Consider the following 24045-nt stretch of genomic DNA (forward strand, 5'->3'; position numbering starts at 1 on the left):
ATGCGGAGAATGTGTCCACAGGGATGAGTCCCTTTTTGGCTAATTACGGGTGTCACCCCAGGGCATTTCCAGGGGAAGGAGGGGAGAGATGGAGCGTCCCAGCGGCTGAACATTTTGTAGAAGAGATGGAAGCCATCCATCAGCAGCTCCAGCTCAACTTAGAAAGGGCTAAGGCACAATATAAGAAGCAGGCAGACAAGAACAGAAGGGAAGGTGAAACCATAAGGGTGGGGGATCAAGTGTGGTTGTCAACCCAAGGGTTGCCGTTCAAAGGGGGTTGTAAGAAACTGAGGCCCAGAAGATTGGGACCCTTTGAGGTGATTCAGCAGGTCAACCCGGTAGCTTTCAAACTCCGATTACCCAATCACATGAAATTGCACCCAGTGTTCCACAGGTCGTTACTGTCACCATACAGGGGAGGAGGTGAAGGGGAGCACGTCAGGGGACCAGCCTTGGAAGAGAGGGAACGCCGCAACCATGTAGCGGAAATCCTCGATTCCAGGTGGAAGGGAAATCAGGTGGAGTATTTAGTGGCGTGGGAAGGGGAACCGGAGTCAGAAAACACCTGGGTAAGTGCGCAGGAAGTCAATGACAAGGTTTTAACAGAAACGTTCCATCAAAGGTTCCCGAGGAAACCTCAGCCGATAGCAAGGTTTAGGAGGGAGTATTTCGGCACCACCGATGAGGAAGAGGAAATGGAAGGGTTCGCGGAGTCGGAGTTGGAAGAGGGAGTGGACTCTGATGACGAAGAGTACCTAGAGAGTAGGAACAGCAACAAGTGGAAGGAAGTGTTCGCGACGTCGGAAGATGAGGGAGGTTCTTTCAAGGGTTTTACCTCCTCACCGCCAGTAGGAGAGGAGACGGGAGGGGGTGAAGGGGGCCCTGGAGGGGAGGTGGATGTCAGGGAACTGACATCTAAAGCGCCGGAGGCGCAAAGGCTCACTGAGGGTGAGAGAGCAGTAGCAGCGGAAGAGGGAACCAGTAGAGGGCGAGCAAGAACTCCAAGGGAAAGTGAGTCGGAGGGATGGCTCAGAGACGCTTCAAGCGAAACCAGTGGGGAGGTCTCAGGACCTCCTATAGGGACACCCACACCTCGACGGAAACTGTCACGCCGAGAGGCCAGACGACGTGTTTCCGTTAAGGAGCTTTTATGTTGGAAACGTTTCCGAAAGCAGCCACTTTCGGATTCTACTAGTGATTGACGCAGCCATGCTGGAGGGGCTCCGTCACAGGCAGAGGTTTGAAAGCCTGATCAAACTCTGAGGGACTTGCATTTTACGCACAAGCAGCTCATCGTCCCATCACAATCTCCATTGTGTCCAGAGTTCAGCCTTAAACTACAAGCGATATTTCAATCCTGCTAACAATTTTAACTGTTTACAATGGTCTTTAAGATAAGTTATAGATTTTTCCCATTCCTTGTTAAAATTTTGGTCTTCCTGATTTCTGACTCTTCCGGTCATTTTAGCCATTTCAGCATAGTCCATCAGCTTCATCTGCCATTCTTCTCTGGTAGGAACTTTATCTTCTTTCCATCTCTGAGCTAATAACATCCATGCAGCCATGGTCGCATACATAATAGTCTTTTTCTGCTCCCTTGGGATTTCGACATTACTTTCAAGCTGGCAGACGCGTCTTTGTTAGTGCCTTTCCCTTCATTCTTCAAATCACCATCTGTCCAGTGGTCTGAAGATAGATACATCCTCAGCTGGGCTATCTTTTAAGCACAGGAAGGTGGAGAAACTACTTACTGTGGTCCTGACATCTGTTCATATTTTAAAAGTGAAGCCTTTTATTTATTTTTTAATGAGTATGTTTTGTTTTTAGGGTGGAAGGTAGGGCTTCTTAAAGCCAGCAACTGCACCAGTCTGAGGTGGTTGGTAACCAGCTTCCTAGGACCTCCTATGCTGCAGTTTAAGCTCAGAGGAAGATGTCATAAGATAACTTACGGGTATCTCATGGGGCTGTTTTAGATAGAATAGAATCATAGAATCATAGAGTTGGAAGAGACCACAAGGGCCATCGAGTCCAACTCCCTGCCAAGCAGGAAACACCACCAGAGCACTCCTGACATATGGTTGTCAAGCCTCTGCTTAAAGACCTCCAAAGAAGGAGACTCCACCGCACTCCTTGGCAGCAAATTCCACTGTCGAACAGCTCTTACTGTCAGGAAGTGCAGGAAGTAGGAGAGACTGCAAAGCGCTAGGGAAGTGTCTAATGGGGGGGGGGGACACAACCCCACATCGACGGACATTTAAAAGATCTCAGTGGAAGATGCAAAAATGAATAAATATGGAAGTATATTTTCCAGAAGAAAACTTTCAAGAATTTAGAAGATGGGTTTCAGCAATGCACTTGTTTTGGCTGCTCAACAAGATGTCTACTTTGCTCGCCCTAGAATTGCAGCACAGTGAAACAAAGCATCCTTTAAAACGGTCTCTGGTTCTCTTGATTGTAGTTGCGATGGCCACAAATGGATTCTCTCTCTGCTCCACTTTGATGTCCCTCAGTCTTTTACAGAGCTCTTCTTTTGTGGATAACTTATTCATGTATCCGCTATAAAGTTTATAATGACATCTGCAAACTCCCACTGAAGAAAGTTCAGCTTTAAGGTCTCAAAGACTTTCCCATCAAAACTATTCCTGTATGACAGATTTGCTCAATAGCATTTTCTGCATGAAAGTTCACTGAACAATGAGACATCTTTTCAGTAATCACTGAACCTAAAGAAACAGCCACCCCCCAAAACTTAATTACTCATCTTCCAAAATTATTCACAATCCCACATTTTTTATTTACACACACACACACACACACTTTACTTTGCCAGTTGCCTTATATATAAAAAAGTATTATAAAACAGATATACACTTTTAAAATGCCCAGCAGATTGTACAGCAAGAAGCCAGCACTCATTTAGGAATCAGAATCCATGGCTGGATTTTTCAAAAGCACTGAGCTCCTATTTTGTCTCGCATTCGCAAGTTATAAGAACTCAGCATGTGGGATAAATGCAGTCTAATTGCAGTTACTAAGCTACAGGCTGTCTGAGGCCAAGGGAATCATCCCATCTTTGATAATTATTTGGTCTACAATTCATCTAAAAATCAATAATATTAACCCAAGGGAATGGCCTATTCCATTGCAAAGACATGCTTATACAACAGATGTCATTGTGGGAACCAGCACTTTAATATCTAAACGCTCTGGAACCAATTACTGAAGGGTATTTCCCTAATCCCGCTTGTCCATATGACCTGCCACTTGTCCGCAAGCCTCTCCCTCTCCAGATACACAGGACATTTGTGTAATAAATGCCTTTTGTTCAGAGTTGGCTGTGCTTTTGTGTCCTATTTTGTAAGCGCCCGTCTTCTTGGTGATAGCAAACTGTTTGCTTCTATGTTCATGAAAGTTAATCTTTTAATAAACTATTCCACCTAACAGCTAAATAAATTTGTTAGCATCCTGCTTACAGAACATCAGAAATCTGACAAGAAAGTGTTTCTTTGAGTCTGCTTCGCCAAGAAAGATTAAACGTAACCTACTGTAGCATGAACAGAAACATCACAGAACACAATTTTTCAGGAAATAAATAAATAGGGCAGTCATGTATATTCCACCAATTTGGATCTTGACTCTGAATCCCCATATCATACCTAGAATAGTCTTGGAAATTCATAACTGATCAGCTCTTGGAAAATGCACTCAAGAGATAGAGAGGGCAGAAGACTCCAAGAAACTCAGATTGCAGACTTGTGACCCAGATGGCATGTTGAGTCCATTTCAGAATCTGCAGTCCAGCAGATTCTTTTAGGACACAGTCTGAGGGCTGCATCGCTGCTTCCAATCCTGAAAAATACATTTCTGTCTTTGACATTTGAAAGAAATAGTAATTCAGAACCCAAGAACCTGGAGCAGTTGACATGGGAGGTGTCATTTCTATCACAAAATTTTAACCCTCTAAAATCATGCCACGAGTCTCCCTGGAGAAGTGGCATTTGATGACGTTCTCTCACTTTCAGGGCTGCTCCCATCTAGTTGCCAATCAGGAATATACTCTCAGTATGTTCCTTCCATCTCTACAACTCTATGATTCTATGGTGCAGCCCCACTCACTGCTTGTGTGTTGATAGAAAATAAGAGTGTTCTTCTCAACAGAGCTAAGTTCTCAGCAAATGTCTTTCCCATCATCTAAACCTGCTAACTGAAGATGCCCAGGGATTGAACCTGGGACCTTTTGCAGACAGAGCATGAGATCTATAGCAGAGCAACAGCCTCCCCCACCCCCACAACACATTTTTTCTGGCCTCTGGGATATGCATATTAAAGGCGCATAATGTTCTCCTCAAATGCAGACTGGCTTGAGATAGAGAGGAAATGAATTCCCTTCCTATCCTCTTCCACCCAGCTGACACCCCTTCCCCAAACTACTACTCCATCTCTAATCCATCCTTTTAGGAGAAACAGATCTGAACAGATCTGCTGATTTCTGAGACATTCAAACCAGGTAAAGTTCTTCCATCACCACTCTTTGCTTGCTAGCTCTTTCTGTAGGCCCAAATGTTAGAGGGAACCTGCAGGCCTTCCGATGGCATTGGCTGGGGAAGATGTCATGCTCCCAACTGCCCCAACCAGCATGAAGAATTGACAGGGATAATGGGAACTGTAGTCCAGCGATGCCTGTAGGGGCTACAATTTCCCCACCCCTACAGTACATCATAATATCAGCCACATGTACAAAATGCATTGCTGTGCTCTTTAAAGAGCAGCGATTACATATAGCTGGGTCAATCACATTATAGCATGTGGTTAAACTGAAGAGGTTTTCAACATCTCGCATGACTATTGCAACCCCGTTAGTTGGCTCTCAGCATATTTGAACATCGTTTATTTTCTGATAGGCCAGGGTTGGTATTAAGTCAAACGATTTCAAGCAGGACTATGATGGACATCCTTTCAAATGAAAGAAAAGTGGTGAGCAATATAGTTCCTGGAGTTTAACACGCTCTGGTCAGGAGGTCACATATGCTAAGGAGGCTTATTTATGTCCCTATTAAAGACCCAATCGGTGGGAAGCTGGATTGAAGCAATATGACTCACTCTTCCAAATAAAGAATGCATTGTTGCTACACCATACATGTTTTGTTTCTGGATAGTTAATGTTACAATGTAGGAACTGCAGGTGACGCTCAGAGTTCCCCCCATGCCTTCAGGAAAAGCAGGGCACACAAAGCCTCATCAGAAGAAATGCATCCCCAACCCAGCCCAGCTTTTCTGTGGAACATGCTTCATTAAAAACTTGGGCAAAGTGGATATTTTATGAATGAATGAACAAGTGAACATTCGAGCTTGTATATTTTACTACCTGTTTCTTAATTATGCATTGGTATTTCAGGTACAGTGTGACAATGAACAAATGGCCAGCAGGCATGGTGTAAAATGAGGAGGACTTTAGGCGGCCAGAGGGAAATTATCTGAAGGAACTGAGCTACATGACTAAGAACTGTGGGTGCTTTCGAGCTTCAGCTCTTTGAGGTCCATATTGCCAGTCACTGTATGTAAGAGCTTGTATATTTTACTACCTGTTTCTTAATTATGCATTGGTATTTCAGGTACAGTGTGACAATGAACAAATGGCCAGCAGGCATGGTGTAAAATGAGGAGGACTTTAGGTGGGCAGAGGGAAATTATCTGAAGGAACTGAGCTACATGACTAAGAACTGTGGGTGCTTTCGAGCTTCAGCTCTTTGAGGTCCATATTGCCAGTCACTGTATGTAAGAGGATCCCCCAGAAAAAGGTGGTGTTTGCACACAACACAGCTTGGACCACGCAGACCACATCTACCTCCAATGTTTCACAGATACAAATAAGGACACTGGCACACATGAGTGCCTGGACTTAGAAATGTAGTTGGGCAGCTCAGCAGTACAGCCCAGTAAGCAGTGGTGGGCCAACACACCATTGCACGTCAAATGGAAAACAAGATCTAAAGGAACAGACTACATGTTAGGATAAACACATTCAATGCCGGCCCTATCCTTACGCAAAGTGAGGCAGCTGCTTCAAGGCAACTGATTTTGAGTGTCATCTAAGGGAAGAAAATCGTCAGTTAATTTATTATTGTTGCATTTTATTTTTTACTTCCATGAAGATATGCTTTTGGGTTTTCCTGTGTCAGGTGACAAAATAATTACGCCAGCTGTGGGTACAATGGAACTTGACTCGTGGGAGGGGGACGCCATTTACTGTTCTGCCTCAGACAGCAAAATGTATTGAGCGAATGCTGAATGCGCATTTCTTAAGAAGCATGCTTAAACTGGCCACTTTTATTCTGAAGCGAGCAGGGAAGAGCTGCACAGTTCTGATCTAGAACATGCCCCTAATCCAGGGCAAGGCCCTGAAACACTTGCTTGGCACTAATCACCATTTACCCCATACAGTGCTGTTTTCAGTAAGTCCGCTCACCTTATCTGGTGAGCGATGTTGCAGCCAGACCATGGGCCCTGTGGTAATCTGGAGAAGGGACCATGGTTTGACTGACTGACTGACTGACTGACTGACTGCTGGCAATTGGGTGAACCAGTAGCCTTGGGCAGGCCTGCCCTGGAGGGTGGGCCCGGCTGGCCAATCAGCAGTGGGGGGATAAATTGTGACCTGGCCCGACAGTCCCACCTTCTGCACTTCTTTCGCAGTAAGGGTAAATGCATATAGTCATTGCCCAGCCATGGAGGGTCTACTGTGGTTTGTCTCTTCCACCACTCCCCATGAAGTTGTAGAGGGGTTCCTTATATTTTAAAAGGACCTGTTTTCCTTATCCCTTTTATATTCCCACTGACATAATTCCATTTCAAATAAATAACACATTTCCTAACCTTCTATCACCTACAGTAGCTGGGTTTTATTATAATTTTCTTATAATTCATTATACATTAAAATTTTATTGTAATTTATTATCTGTTATAATTTAATTATAATATTATACATTATATTAGAATTTATATACATTTTAATTTATTAAAACTTTCAGTGATGTAAAAGAATGGATTTATTTGCAAGTTGTTTATTTAACAGTACTTAGTTTGATAACGGCTTAAATATATTACTTTTGCTTTGAAGATATTTCTTTTAATTATATCATTGTTACTTTATAGAGATGTTATAACCTTGTTCTAGTTCCCATTTCTACACTAAACTATTAGCCAATTTCTCTGTCCATCTCCACCCCTGTTAAATCACAGGCCGTTCAGACCTGATGTCTTCTTGGTCAGAGTTCTCCACCCCACAGTTACCTGGCAGGCTTCAAGTTTTCTCTCTGATCAGGGATTTGCTTATTCTTCGTGCTAATTACTAACTGCTGACATTCTGGCTTCAGCTATCCTGAAGGGCTGATGGTGGAGACTTCTTCCTGTTTCAGGAATGCTCTCTTGAGGTACACCAGTTCAATGAGTCAACATCTCGGGCTCAAGCTTGGTCTTAGAGTCCAGGCAGCACATCCATGCCTTCAACTGCTGGTTCTTCTGATCTGGCTGATTTCCTCTCCTGACTAAAGGCAATATGTTGTCAAATTCCATGAATATAAAGGCAATGAACCCAATAGACATATTAACATGCCTGCCGAACCAAATAGAGATACAGTACTTCTTTGAAAAGGTGGGGTATGGTGTCCTAATCACTCTTCTAAATGCCATATTTCATGAGATATGGAATTTGGTAACTCTGCAGCTCTGATTCACTGTGAGAATTATTTAGGAAACATCCAATATTAAATATATAATACCTGCCAAAGTTTGGTTTCTATCGGTGTGACTTCCATATGAAGATCATTGTACTTGCAGTATGGCTGTTCCACCGTCCTTGTGTCACCCGACCCCACTTATTATCAAGCCTGTTGCCATTGGTTGGTCAGATTGTGCATTGGCCAAGTGCCCCAGTAGCTTAGAAGGTCCGTCCCCCAGTGGTAGCACCACTTTTGAAGGAGAGCCAAGTTTGGTTCCAATCCAAGATGGCTGCCATCTTCATTTACCCAAAATGCAGTGCCCCAGCATATAGCTCTATGAAGTGGAAAGGATCTGAGCTTGGCTCCTATTCACAAGTAACACTGCCACCTATCCGCCATGCATATGGATGTTCATAGGCCTAGCAGGAAATACACTGAGTAGTGTTGCTGCTTCCATGATGGCGGCAAAAGAAACAAATACCGTACTTCATGGCTGAATTGGGGAGTGTGTGTGTGTGTGTGTGTGTGTGTGTGTGTGTGTTGGGAGGGTGGGGCCCCACCAGCAGCACTGTGCTGTTGGTTTCCTGCCTAGCAACTTTCATTTTCTCTTCCTTCCTTCAGTTGTTCCCTACGTCATTTCTGGATCTACATTAATAGCAGTCTATCATATATTTTATATGTTACAGTGTGTTGACGTATCGCTAACATGGCCTTAGACTGACATAACCTGCAGCTGACCTCAGGTCAGTGAGAAACAGCTTGATAGAAAGCTAGGAATTTGGAGTCACTGAGTCTGCTAGGAATTGCCACTTTGCCTCAGGTGAACAGATACTACACATTTTATTACCTGCGAATCAAAGGTTGTGTAACTTGGCAAGCTGATTTGTGTGAATTTGTGATACTGGAGGATATATAACTCTCTGTTTAATACCTTCATCTACTGAGATGAGTCCTTCGAAGATAAATAAGTTTCTGCCTGTACCATCTGAAATCTCTGCATGTCTGTATGCCTGTTTGTGTGTATAGCTTCATCGGACAAAAAGAAATCAATGGAGCCTATAAATCAGAAAGCCTGAGGATCCTTTAATAATTGAACAAACTAGCTAAACCTTAAGATACCAAACATTGGCATAATATGCGTTTGTTGAGCATTCTATCATACCTTGATCATTCTGAGAGCTTATTTATATAATGAGGTAACACATAATGCCTACTTTATTTTGAAAGCAGGACTGTATGGACTTGCTCTGGAATAAGAGTGATGGTGGTTGATGGGTGTACACTGAGAGTCAACTCAGACAAAGCTGTGACCCCTGGTTGGTCCCAGGGGTACATGGTTTCTTCCTCCTTGAGATTGAACCAGATGGTGATCTTCAGAAAGGGTGGAATCTACAAGGAGGACACTTTGCTAGCAGACAAAGGAAGCCAAAAAGAAAAGCACCACTATAATAATCCATTTTGCTGAGTACCATAATTCTGTTTCTGTTTAAAACCAGTTTAAAATGGCATTCCAGAACAGGAGGGGGAGGACCTACGATCTTGGCTACAATTTAGAAATAGAACATTTAGTGTCACAAGTCATTCCACTTTATGATGTGTATTTTTTTTTATGTTGAGAAATTGTTCTGAATGTAGAAGAAGAGCATATAAAGACTTAATTTTGCCATCCTTCCTGAATCCAGGTAGCTGTTCACCTACCATACCTTCACTTATTTCAAACCATTATCCAGTGGTCACATGACATTATCCACAGATTTCCAGTCCTAAGTTCAGGGCCTCCACCCCACCTTCAGCTGCAGGGGTGGGGTGGTGGAGGAGCGGAACACTTTTACTTCCACTTCCCAGGGCTCTCATGGGCCCATGCTGTGCCAAGAGTTTATTTTCTTTTACCCAGCAGCAATTGCTGAAAATTGCTTGCAGCAACCAGCTGCTGCACACAAGCATGGCTGCAGCACACGCAGAGAGACTGCATATTCCACTTAGGAGGGAAGGTTGGTGCATTTGGGACTTGCTAGTTTAGACTATGATGTTGGGAAAGATGGAGGGCACAAGGAGAAGGGGACAACAGAGGACGAGATGGTTGGACAGTGTTCTCGAAGCTACCAACATGAGTTTGACCAAACTGCGGGAGGCAGTGGAAGACAGGAGTGCCTGGAGTGCTCTGGTCCATGGGGTCACGAAGAGTCAGACACGACTAAACGACTAAACAACAAGTTTAGATAAAAGGTAAGTAAGAAGTTACGTGATAGAAGTTTGTAAAATTATGCATGACATGCAGAAAGTGAATAGAGAAAAGATTTTCTCCCTCTCCCATTACACTAGAACTAGTGGACAACCAGCGAAGATGAATGTTGGAAGATTCAAGACACATCAAAGAAAGCATTTCTTCATGCAGTGCATAGTTAAAATTGCTCCAACAGGAGGCGAAAATCATGGAATCATAGAACTGTAAAGTTGGAAGGGACCCTACGATGCAGGACTATGCAGCTGTCGCATACAGGAATCGAACCTGCAACCTTGGCATTATCAGCACCACGCTCTAACCCAGGCTTCCTCAAACTCAGCCCTCCAGATGTTTTTTGGCCTACAACTCCCATGATCCCTAGCTAGCAGGGCCAGTGGTCAGGGATGATGGGAATTGTAGTCTCAAAACATCTGGAAGGCCAAGTTTGAGGAAGCTTGGCTTGCTTACCAACTAAGATGTCCACTAGCTTGAATGGCTTTAAAGGAGAACTGAACAAAATAATGGAGGACTTTATTCTACCTGCAAGGTCAGAGGCACACGCCCAGCTTGCAGGCTACTCACAGGCATCTGGTGGGCCACCGTGAGAACACAACGCAGTACAAGACGGCCATTGGTCCAACAGGTTCGTATCAAGTTTTTATTCTAATTTAAAACATGGTAATGTGTTTATTTATTATTTTATTTATGAAACTTATATATTGCTCTTCATTTGAAGATCACAGGGCAGTTTACAATGTAAGATGCCTCTGCATGAATGCGCCCAACGGGAACCTCTGTGCACCCCCATCCACTCCCCAATGCAGATTAACGTAGAGGGAGAGACAAGCAAATGGGCAGTAGCTATTATTATCATTATTATTATTATTATTATTATTATTATTATTATTACACCCCACCCATCTGCTGGGTTTCCCCAACCACTCTGGCTGGCTTACAGCACATACAAAATTGTAAAACATTAGACATTAAATCCTGATACAGGGCTGCCATCAGATGTCTTCTTAAAGTCGGATAGTTGCTTATCTCCTTGACATCTGATGGGAGGGCATTCCACAGGGCAGGTGCCACTACCAAGAAGGCCCTCTATCTGGCTCCCTATAACTTCACTTCTCGCAGTGAGGGAACCGCCAGAAGGCCCTTGGAGCAGGACCTCAGTGTCTTGGCTGAATGATGGGGGTGGAAGGCCCTTGGAGCAGGACCTCAGTGTCTTGGCTGAATGATGGGGGTGGAAACACTCCTTCAGGTATACTGGGCTGAGATGAGAATGTGGGGGGTTGAGTGGACCGCCTTATTTGGTGCACCCCTTAAAGCTCTTGCCAATAAAACCAGCACTGCTGGGCTCCCTTGCTGATCTTAATAGATGGGAAGATACAGAGAGGGCAAACAGGGTGAAAACTATTTAGGGTTTTATCCAAGCCAATTAGTTATTTGATTTATTCGTTTATGATGTTTTACTGTGGCCTTGCCAATCATTATAGATTCTCAAAGCGTGTACATTATAAAATTGCAACGATCAAATAAAAAAAAGCCCATAAAATATAATCAAACAATTAAAACTCAAAAAACAGATAAAAGCCAAGCCAATGAATAAACAAACAGTAGAGAGGAAATAAAATCATGTTTGCTTCTGAGAGCACAACAGAAAATGAAGGTCTACGACAGCAATCCTATTTGAACCCTGGATACACTTTGAACAGGATGGCTTTTTAAAATCCGCAGTACTTCCATAGAGATGAAAAAATGTGGGTTTGTTTGATCCCTGTTAGTCGAATTCTGTACAAACGTACTCAGAATTAAATCCCACTGAGTACAAAAAGGCTTACTCCTTGGCAAAGGATTGCAGTCTGTGTAATTTATATTTGCACTTTCTAATACCGTGGGCTGTATAGTTATATTTAGAGTATACCTCCCCCCTGGAAAAAAAAAACCTGGACATGACTTACTTAGGTCCATTAATTTTAGTGGGTCTACTCTGAGTTCAACCCCGAGTTTTCTGGACCCAGACAATTTCCAAAGTATAAAGTTTGGGGCAGTTGCACTCAGAGAGCAGGTTAAAACTGTGAGCAGACTCTCAAAAGCCAAATTGTCAATGTTATATTAAAAATGTATAATAAGACGCATGAACATGAAAGCTGTGACAGAAAAGGGGAAGAAAAAAGAAGAAAAAAATCAGGCTAACTGCAAGGATTTCAATGAGCTTGTCAGATTTTCAACACCTTTTTATGGTTCAAAAGCTATTAAGCTCTCTTTCCACGTTCCGTCTGCTTTCTCTGACACTAGCCTTAACTACAGGGGACAATAACTGCATAATAGACGGTACAAAAAGAACTCCGAGTAAGGAAGGGAAGTCCAAAACAAAGAAGTCAGCATTCCAAATTGACAAGGGTTTCCACTTTGAAGCAGAATTGAACATGCACAAATAACGAAGCAGCTAAATAAAAGGACACACAAAGAGGTTTCTACCCGATGAAAACTTTTTTGGAAACAAGTATTAAAATTTATAATAATTATCAAATAGAAACAGCAGCGGTAGTTTAGTTCCAAACAAGAGCTTGCAAAGCTGCTTCTGACGGGGGGTTGTAAACTGAAAATGGAAGCCAATCATGTGAATATCACTGGAGATGTAAATAATTTTGCCCAGCGCTTCAAAGATGGAATGGAGAGGAGCAACTGAGAAGGAAGGCTGTGTGAGCCTGCAGAGGATGTAAAATATGCACCATACCTAAATTTCAGTTTTGCTGACTGTTTTATGCTACTTTTGTTATCTTGCGTCGTTTTAGTTTATTATGTTTTGCCTGTATTTGCGCTTCAGTTGTTTTAGTCTTTCTGGTATACTATCATGTGAATATGATTGAAGGATGGTTTAAAAATACTTGGAATAGATATAAATGAACTGTTATATCCACTCTGTCTATCCACCCCCCACCCCACCCCTAGAAGAACCTCGGAGAGTCAATATCCTCTTACTTCAGAGTAGAGTAGATGGGGCCATTGCTACAAGAGCTCTGACACTTTTTTCATCACTGGATTCCTCCCCTGGGCTTGTCTTTTATCCTGTTTTCTAACCCTACTTTCCTTATGTTCCGCCAATCTCTTGCTATAGACTCACCACTGGAGTTTTCCTCCATAAATAAAATCAGCACCCACCCACAGCTTTCAGTTTTTATTTACTTAGCATACAGATCTGAAGCAATCCAGTTTGCTTTGTGGTGCTATGGATAAAAGTGAGCAAGCCTCACTGTTGGTAAACAATTCAACTGCTTTTGGCCCATTGATGGCTCCCAGCCAAGAGAATTATTAATGTGCATTCTGCTGTTGCATTGGTACCTTCAGTAAGGTCAAAACAGGGCTACATTATTTATGTTTTATGGGAAGATGTATTTAATGTTTGTAAATCCATTTGGATAATAACATTGATTTTAATGGGCTGATAAATGCATGTGTCTTTTAATGTCCATTACAATAACGATCGCCTGGAGTCTATAAAAAATTCAACGTTTACTTGTTGATTAGGCTCATCCTTTGGCGGGATTGCTACTTAACCAAAGTTCTCAAAAAGTTTCTAAACTCTCCATAAAGCTTGAGAACCTTTTGATAAAGTGTTTGGCAACCAGTGAAATAGCAGTGGTTCTTTTTGCTAGGTCTAGGGGTTGAGTTCTAACCAATTCTGTCTAGACTACCTGGTGATCACATCAGAAACCGGGGAGGCTTCTGTAAACCTGGGACTGTCCCTGGATATTAGGGACACTTGCAGGGTCTGTTGCGGTATAAACCTTTAGTTGGGGAACTTGTTGCCCTTCAAAAGGTTAATGGACTAGAACACCCATCATCCCTGACCATTGGCCAGGCTGACTGGGACTGATGGGAATTTAAATCCACTAATTTCTGGAAGGCCATTGGCTCCACCTTTGCTGAGTACACTAGCTTAGTAAATATAATGAGTATTGGGAGACCACACAAGGCTCAAGTTAACTCATTCCTGGCACAGGGTGCAATAGCACGTGACATTGTTTCAGCTGATTAAATGCAAAAAATAGAGCACCCGTCTCTGAAAGAGATCTGAGTAGTTTCTAAGCCAGAGACATATTGGAAGTCCCTTCCTTTTCCGCCTCCAGCTGGCAGATTGTCAGCTCCAGCTGCATGATAATTAGCATATCTTTTTTTTTTTCAAAATCATGGCAGTAATCTTTCCATGACTTTTCTACTAAATCCGCATTTTATTGCCAATATAGAGGTGCCTGAAGGAATTGAGAATTTATCCGAACCCATAAATCACAGCACACATTGGACAGCACTTTAATAATGTCAACTCTATCAGTGAAAATAAGGAAATCTCATGTAAGAAGTGGGAGCCTTCTCCTGTATTTCTATGATGCCAACAATGGATTTGGAAGAAAATAATCTTCTCCAGTCACCTGTTTTTCTTAAATGATTGTGTTTTCTTTGACCAACTTGTTCACTTAGCCTTATCAATATTGTTGTTCAAAGATGTGGATTGGACAGCTAAGGGTATGTTCAGATGACGAGCTTGTTGATAGGCATACCCAAATGTATATATTTATTGTATCTTCTACAGATACATTTGTGCTCAAAAAGTTCACGGAAAATAAACACAGTGCACAAACAAATTATATAATTAAAAAAGTTCTAATACCACATTTTTTGTTCTTGTTTTTATGTATTGTATGTATTTATTTTGTATTTTTATTTTGTGAGATCTATGGATGAAGGGTGGCATACAAATTTAATAATAATACTAAAAATTCAACAATAAAGCTTAACCAATATGCCAATAAACAATATTCATCACCTTTGCAGCCTAAAGTAGCCCCAAAGGCGATGACATTGCTGCCCCACTCCTCCCTCCACCACTGCAAAAAAGCCAGATCCATTATTATAGACTAATATGGCTGGAGGGTGTGAAAAGGCAGATGGAAACAGTGTCTCTCTCTCCTCAGTTTTTTCTAAAGTTTTGAGATGTCATAAATAAGCTCAAGGTATAGCTTGAGAAACTCAGATTGTGCCGCCATGGGCCAGTTCATACAACTTACGCCTTCTTTGGATGAAGCTACATGGAGGAAACAGCCTCTGCCCTGGCATACCCTGTTATGATGGCCACTTCCCCAGAAGTGAAGAGGCGGAGCAATGGGGGCAGGGCAAGCATCCCAGGGGGCAAACCACCCATGGGGGTGGATTGAGCAGCCCATGGTGGGCTGCTTCCTGGGCAGGGGGAGGAAGGGAGCCATGCTGCTTTGCCAGCAGCCTTCCTCCCTTCCCTCTTCCTTTTGACAGCTCAGGGAGGCTCCCCCCCCCAGGAAGCAGACTGGGAGGGAGGGCAATGGTGCACCACCCTCCTGCGACTCCCAAGCCTCCCCTGAGCTGTCAAAACGAAGGGGAAATGGGGGAAGGCTGCCTGCAAGGTGGCGCAGCTCCATCCCTCCCCCTGACAGCTCAGGGTAGGCTTGGGAGTTGTGGGCAGGCAACGCGACGAATGTCACCCCCCTCAGTGAGGGCACCCGGGGTGGACCGCCCCCACCGCACCCCCTTCCTCCGCCTCTGCACTTCCCCCGGCATTTTTCATAAATGTGGTGCATAAAATATGTACTGCCTCATTGCCCCTTTGAATTGTGATGCAGATGTTTCCTTCCTTACAGTTCTTACTTGAATGTAAGACCTACGTGAGCAATAATGTCCACCGACATTATTCTTCTCTCCTAAGCAATGAGTGGGAATGAATATAAACACTGAGAGAGGCTGAAAGGCTCTTCCGTGAAAACATTATCTAGCCTGGCGATGGCTGACTCAAATTAAGCCTTGCCTGCACTGGGGAACCAGCAGTGCAGATCCAGTCAAAGTGTCTATATTCTGTTGAAGCAATTACTCTTGGCCAGGAGTCCAAAACCCATTTCTGGGAATATTCCTAGTAGAAAAATGTGGTTGACATCCAGATTCCTAACAAGCAGGGGTAGAAAAATGTCAACAATGGTAAATCCAACTGTGATTCCAAGCTGGCAAAGTTGCTTGAAACCGCTCTCTATCAGCATTTGCCTATTTCCAGCCTTTAATAATAACATGCTTATTTCAGATTATATCATATGCTTCTCTGCCTGTACACATGCACACATAGGCTAATTTTGTAGCTTACATTTCCACTATACAGTGGTATCTCAGGTTAAGTACTTAATTCGTTCTGGAGGTCCGTTCTTAACCTGAAACTGTTCTTAACCTGAAGCACCACTTTAGCTAATGGGGCCTCCCACTGCCGCCACGCCGCCAGAGCACGATTTCTGTTCTCATCCTGAAGCAAAGTTCTTAACCCGAGATACTATTTCTGGGTTAACGGAGTCTGTAACCTGAAGTGTATGTAACCTGAAGCGTATGTAACACGAGGTATCACTGTAATAACCTTAGGGGAGAAGCAGAGCAAGACAGGTATCAAAAATAGAATTTTTGAAGATGGGGACATCATTTGCCCATTTCTGCAGGGACCTCACCTGATCTCCAAGAACTTCTGAAGATTATAGACAGGACTGACCAGTCCAAGATAAAAAAAGAGGTGGCAAGGGAACAACTAGTTACTTTAAATGAATTCACATATCCAGGGCCTGATGAGCTGCACCCAAGGGAACTAAAAGAGCTGGTGTATGCTATCTCAGGGCTTCGGCCTTGATGCACACCACTTAGAGGCAACTGTAATTAATCAGTATATAAATTGTCAAAATAAAATAAATAAATATGAATTTGGACAGTAGCTCTATACTCTCCAAGGAGTGAGACCTGTTGAACTCAGTAGAACTGAGAGCCAGTGTGGTGTAGTGGTTAAGAGCGGTAGACTCATAATCCGGTGAACCGGGTTCAAGTCTCTGCTCCTTCACATGCAGCTGCTGGGTGACTTTGGGCTAGTCACAGTTCTCTGAAGTCTCTCAGCCCCACTCACCTCACAGAGTGTTTGTTGTGGGGGGGAAAGGGAAATGAGATTGTTAGCCGCTTTGAGACTCTTTCGGGTAGTGATAAAGTGGGATATCAAATCCAAACCCTTCTTCTTCTACTACTTCTGTGTAGACATTAGGCTTGCACAGTTGGCAAGAGTTGGCCCTGCGAGTTAATTAAACACCTCATTGCACATGTTCAAGCTTTAACGCTACTGAGATTTAGTGAGCAAAGCTTCTGTTCTTCTTTAGTCGGTGGAAATGTTTGAAGAGATGCCAACATTTTGTTTGGTGGCAATGATGATAGGCTAAGAAGATGCTCCCTATTCATCTCATTTCCAAGCAATTAGTAAACCAGGGTGGGGATATATTAAAAAAACTTTACTGAGATATAATTTTGACAAAAAGATATCCTTGGTACTGTACTGTGATATACTGTGATATATTGGATAAATGTGTTATGCCAAATAGATAAATCAGGCCATAGTGCAGAAAGGTGATCAGTCTTGTGGGATTATAGTTATTCTTTCATTTTCAGCTAATAGCTACCAATGCTCAAGTAGGATTTCATTTTTTCATCATCTGGTACTCAGATAACTTGTTCGTCTCAACATGGAAGTTTCCCCTCTGGGTGAGTCCAAATCTTTTTTGAAGCCATTTAATGTTAGGAGGTATCATCACACATGGTGATAGAGAATTCCATAGGTTAGTTGTGCATTTTGTGAATATGTGTTTGTTTGTTGTCTGTCCTAAACCCAGGGCCAAAGGGCCACCAATGTTGTATCACTCCAGAGCGGGGGGGGGGGGGGATTTACATGGTATACGAGGTCTACTCCTGGCACTCAGTTACCAGCCACCACCGGACAGGTTCACCAGGATTCATGGGTTGTGGTGTTCAGCCTGGACACTGAGGTCCAGCTCTGAAGGCCTTCTGGTGGTTCCCTCACTGTGAGGAGTGAAGTTACAGGGAACCAGGCAGAGGGCCTTCTCAGTAGTGGCACCCATTCTGTGGAACACCCTCCCATCAAATGTCAAGGAATTAAAGAACTGCACAACTTTTAGAATACATCTGAAGTCTTTAATGTTGGGTGTTTTATTATGTTCTTTTTTGTGTTGGAAGCCACCCAGAGTGTCTCGGGCAACCCAACCAGATGAGCTAGGTACAAATAATAAAATTATTATTATTGGACACTAAATCTGAGCCTGCTGGACCAAAACTTCTTGTACATGTACAAAAGCACCAGTTGAAATAATCCTAACACGTCCTTTGCATTGCAATTAAAATAAATAAATATCCAGCACCACCAAGTTAGTCTATGTGTTATCAAAAACATATAATAAACTTAATAACACATGCCTTGCAATTTTATAAAATGGTTGCATAACCACAGATGTAAAAGAAACCTGTTAATAACATTTTAATGAACAACTAAAATTATCGTGAAATACTTTATAAGCCACAAACATCACTGAAGAAGATCAATTCATGGCCCAGACAACATCTGATATTTTTAAGCTTTTGGTTTTTTAAGATTTGTGGCCGTACACATGGTTTTATAAAGGTAAATGCTAAATGTATTATATATTTTTAGCAGACAATACAATTTGCTATATAAAGTATTCAGAAATGTATCAGTAATTAAGAGAAGCAAAGAGAGGTAGAAGTAGTAGAAGAATAGTATTTTTTTTTAAAAAAAACATTGCATCGATTCACTGGGCGCAATTAAGTAATAATAAAAGAAAGTGAATCTGTCTTTGCAGAGCAGATTATTATGTATAGATTTTACAATATATACTCAAACTTGGTGGTGTCTGGTAGTCTTTCCCTATCCCCAAGTGTTTGTTGTGGGTTTGATTTCCATTCCTCCCCCTCTTAGCCCTTCTTCTGCTTCAAAATGGGGTATACTGCAGAGGTGCGAACCCTGTCCATTATGGAATTTGGTGACCCTAGGAACATTACAATCAGCATCCAAAACTGAATTGCAATGCAGTTGAGAAGAAAAGGGAGATAAACGGTAAACATCTGAGGCAAATGTGCTTGTGATATAGCGGTGTACGGACACATAAATTATTTTTAGCAAGCCTACTACTGGCATGCAGTTCAAAAGGAACGCAGGATAGGAGGCTATGGTGGCAAGGATGGTAGATCTAAGCAAAAGAAATGTTTGTTGTGGTTGAAAATAAATTGCTATTCAGGGAATGCTTTAAGTCCCAACAAATATGCACTCAATTCCTAGAGGGGTTCCTTAATCCTATCGGAGTTTACTTTCTGCCGTAATCAAAAGTTATACTTTGGATTCAACTTGAATTAAAGGACACCCATGGCGAAGGGCTGATTCCCACCCCCCTCTCCCAATCAACAAAGAAGTGATCCAAGCAAATCAAAGGTTGCAGGATGGAGGGATGAACTGAGGAAAAATCAGACAAAATTTTCAATCAGGAACAATCAGGTTCTTGTAGATCTTTTTTTTCCCCATCCCTTTCCTGCTTAACTAAATAAATACACTCACAGTTTCACTATTTTGCTGCACAGGAGGAGCAGCAGGAAGCAGATGGTAAAGTAACACGAGCAGCCGGGACTTTATTGAAAAAGGGAAATACAAGAGATATTGATATCATAAATTATGCAATGGCAATATATGTGACCTGAAATATGTAAGGTAAGTAGATAGGCAGGCAGGTAGATCTGGGAATTTGCAATGCTGGTTACATAACCTTGTATGAACTGAAGTCTTTAAAGATGTTGCAGAGTTGCATTAACATCTCTTTAACATCAGATATCTGCTCCTTGCCAAGGAAGTAATCGCAGGTGGGATGTGTATAGAACTCTCAGACAAAGAGAAAGACAGGCTTATTTAATGAAAAGTCTTGTGTCCTACCATGCCAGCAGGTTCAGCTGAGGTGTTTCTAATATTTCCCAAATCTAAAAGGGCCCTGAATGTCAGAGGGCCGAACTACACATTACATAGAAGTACTTTTCGGAAAAGTAACTGCATTGGAAGGGAGAAATGGTTTTGATCAGGGCCATGGTGCTGTGAAAGGGATCTAACCTTTTAAGCCATCAACTTATCCCCTCCTGGGGTGGGGAGGCAGGTAAGCCCCACCCTGCATGATCGATCACATGACACTGCACGCACACACTATTTGAATTGTGATGACCATTGTAGCATTCGTACGGAGCCCCCGGTCATCTCACGGACTATTGACCCGTACACCACTAATCCGCTGCCACCAACCAGGTCCTTCCCGGTAAAATCACTTCAGCCTCAGTCAGGTTCTCAATTAATAAAGAGTGTATTTTATTTCAGACACAAACAAACTTTTACGGCATTCCAAACATTGTTGCTCTTTACTTTCTTAGTCTTATTTTCCTTTCTCTATCTCTTCTACCTCCCCTCACTCAAGAACCCACTGTCCTAACTCTCTCTCTATTACCAGCTGCCTACCAACTGCTTCTCCAACTGCCTTTCCTATCTAGCCAACTCACTAAAACCAACCAACTACCCACCAACAGCTCCCAACAACAACTCAAACCTCGGGCTAAGCCCTTTTATACACAGGTAGGCTCCAGGCAAACGCCACAACCATCAACTCTGGAGGTGAACGGCCCCCTCAAATATTTTATTGGGGAGGAGGCCGAAAGGACCACAGACCCTCGGAGTTGGCTGCTGTGTCCCGTCCACAGCTAATATCAGATTCTGGCAGTGATCTGGAAACTAATAACAGCAGAAACAATCACCAAAATCAGTGACAGGTTTTTGAGAGGGGTTGGGGATCAGATACCCTTTTTGTGTCCAAGTGCCTACATTCTCTTTTTCTCTCTTTCTTTGCCTAAGTGGCAGTTTCACATTTTCCTTTTTATCCAGATATTTCTACGACATGCCCATACATAAGCCCAAGGCACCACTTTAACTCGCTCCTGCTACTGTATCTTCCATTCCCAGATCCAAACTGTCCCTGTCTACTTCTCCTAAAATTACTATGCTGCAAAACACCACGACGGTTGAATTTCTCTACAATTGAGGCAACTCGTGAGGCTGTTAATCTGTGGACCCTTTTTGAGTTTTGTAAATAGATGTTGTTGGTTGTCATTTTCAGGGCCTCTATCATTCTGACTGGTTTCCAGAGCCATAAAGTTATGGGCAGTTGCTTTGTCTCATTATCTCTTGGAAAAATACAGGGTCTGCCTTTTTTTCCTTCTTCTTCTTCTTATTGCTCCACTAACTTCTCCAAACATTCATTTCACTTTCAAGAAGACAGAGACAACTGAAACCATGCAGAACCTATATTAACAAAAACAAGAGAATTCCAGCAAAGTTCTAAGCGCTAAAATAAACAAAACCCAAATAGGTTCAACTGCTAGGATTTTATTTTCCCTTCTCATTTTTCAGTTTTATATTGAAGAATTTAATGAGAAAAACAGAGGGGAAGGGGTAAAGACATGATTCCTGTGAAGTAACCCATTCAGACTAATCCTAGGAAAATACTTTTAAGAAGACAATGAGAGCTCTCTTGGATCAGACCAAAGGCCCACATACAGACATGAGGACAGCAGCATTCTGCCTATTAGTGCACACCCTCCAAAGTCCCTGCTTTCCTGCTTTAGAGAAGCCACTCCAGTTTCTGATTTGATACTGGAATGTACCATTTTTCTGTAGGATGTCCCTATTTTCACTGGAGGAATGTTGGAGGGTGTGGAGTTATCCGACCCCCGAGCCACCTAAAGGCAATCCTGCATAGGGAAGGTTTTTAATGTTTCATTATGGTTTTATATATGTTGGAAGCTGCCCAGCGTGGCTGGGGTAGCCCAGTAAGATGTGTGGGGTGTAAACAGTAAATTTATCATTATGGAATGGGATGTCCCTATTTTCATCGGAGAAATGTTGGAGGGTATGCTAGTAAGTCCCAGCACCAGCTGGTATTCAGTGACATACCGCCTTCAGTACTGGAGGAACTACAGAGCCATCACAGTCAATGACAGCCTTATTCTCAAGGAGTCTGTCTAACCCCAATTTAAAGCTATCAGAGTTGAGGGACATTACTACATTCTGAGGTAGCAAACTCTGTGCACTGTATGAAGAAATACTTCTTTTCGTGTGTGCTGAATCTCCCAGCATTCATTGCATCCCCTCCGCCATCCTATTCTACCCTCCAACATTTCTCTGGTGAAAATAGGGACATCAAAAAGCAGGAACTTCCAGGATCAGATCAGAAACTGGGATGGCTTCTGTAATTCTGGGACTGTCCCTGGAATATCTTGGAGAGTCTGTATGACCCAAGGATCAAAAACCTTTCCTTACGCACTTTCTCCACACACCATGTATAATTTTATGCACCATTAGGATGGCTCCTCTTTCCTGACTTTATTCCTTAGCTAAAAAGCTCCAAATGTTGTAAACACAAAGGAATTCTTCCAGCCACTTGATCTTTTGGGTTGCCCTTTGACTGGCTCTACAATACCCTTTATGAAGGTTGGGGACACAGTACCCATGTATGCCCAGTTTTCCATAGATCTGTATAAAAGTAATTTGATATTGGTGTTTGTCTTAAAGGTGTAGTGAATGGCCATATTGCCACTGTTGGCCTCCTCCTTTTCCCTATTCCCACTGATGGCAGCTGATGCAACAGCATGAATACAAATTGAATCTCTGCACCATCGTGAGGGCGAGTCTGGATGTAGAATAGCTCTCCAGATTGGGCTATATCCTCCCCATTGGTTTTCAGAGAGTTTAAAAATGAGCACTATGAGGGAAAAGCATATAGAGGAACAGGCCATCACAACTTTAAAGAGACTGCACTAATTAATATTATCTGAGGAGATGGAAATCCATGTTCAGATCAGTTGCTTTAAAGTTACAGCACCATATCCGAGCTTCTTTCTTTCTTTTTTAAAGAGGGAAATGTATAATAACCCATGTGAATGATATTCTGGGCCGAGGGTACGCTATAATTTCAAAATAATTGCACATAAGCCTGGAATCGGAGCCGTGTATCTCTCTCAAAAGTGGAAATTTTATCCACTGCATGTGGACATTTATTAAAAATTAAACGGTGATAAATAATTCACAAGTCGCAAATCTGAATGAAGTTTCACAGTTTGGGAGGAATCTTAAGTAGCTTTTAATTATATGATTAACTGTTTCTTCCCTTCACACCCCCCCCCCCCACTAAGGGCTGAAACCTAAGCTGCCTACCCAATTATCACATGGATGTGTTTGTACTGTATCCACCTTCGCGTGGAAGCTCAAATTCCACCTTCTCTCCGCTAAGGGCAAGCTCCCGACTATTACTTGTAGCATATGGTAGCATTTTATTTCATATTTCTATTTATAAATACTTTATTATTACTTACAAAACAAACTTGCACATTATACTGCAGCCTCGCTGGTTCCCAGCTATGCAATAACACTGAGCATTCTTGCATTGCGCTTGCCTCAGCAAAACGCCCAGGTACGGCAGCCATTACTATAATTATAGCCTTTTATTATATCTCCATGTGTTAATTATTAAAAAAATAAAACATGTTATAAAATCTTAATTCCTTATTATCTTTTTACAGCTAACAGCTAGAGGAGCGTAATGAACTTTTCATTTTCACTCCCAGCAATCTTATTGCATATTATAGCCGGAGCAAATATTATGCTTATGCTGAATGGACAATATTTGTCAGTTTATTCAGAAGGCTTTAAGTCTGTTGCAAAGGAAGATAGGTTTCAGCCAGGAACATGGCCTGCTATGATGCTATGAAGGCCCTAGGAGCTCATCCAGTGTGACCGGTTTCCACATATATCAGCTCCTTCCTAAGTCACACAGAGCCAAGGAACACATTTTAAAACAAAAAATGATACAGCCCTTCCTGAAAAGTACAACATATGACTACAGGGGGAGGAATGGTACATTTGAAAACACATTCTCTTCACATAGGAAGAAAAAAAATGTCAAGGAGAAGACATTTTTCCACACACTACATGCACAGTACATAGAAGTACAGTGGTACCTCAGGTTAAGTACTTAATTCGTTCCGGAGGTCCGTTCTTAAACTGAAACTGTTCTTAACCTGAAGCACCACTTTAGCTAATGGGGCCTCCTGCTGCTGCCATGCTGCCGGAGCATGATTTCTGTTCTCATCCTGAAGCAAAGTTCTTAACCTGAG

The 24045-nt window shown here is 42.4% G+C and overlaps 1 long non-coding RNA gene across 1 annotated transcript; it reads left to right on the forward strand.

Moving 5' to 3' along the window:
* The first annotated feature begins 20068 nt into the window (after window positions 1-20068).
* Window positions 20069-22961, forward strand: LOC309371557. Its single transcript, XR_014169194.1, has 2 exons — window positions 20069-20452; window positions 22445-22961. It is a non-coding gene; the product is annotated as an uncharacterized lncRNA (long non-coding RNA).
* The last annotated feature ends 1084 nt before the right edge of the window (window positions 22962-24045 follow it).

This window comes from Podarcis melisellensis (assembly GCF_964234715.1).
Source record: "Podarcis melisellensis genome assembly, chromosome: 6".
Taxonomy (NCBI): Eukaryota; Metazoa; Chordata; class Lepidosauria; order Squamata; family Lacertidae; genus Podarcis; species Podarcis melisellensis.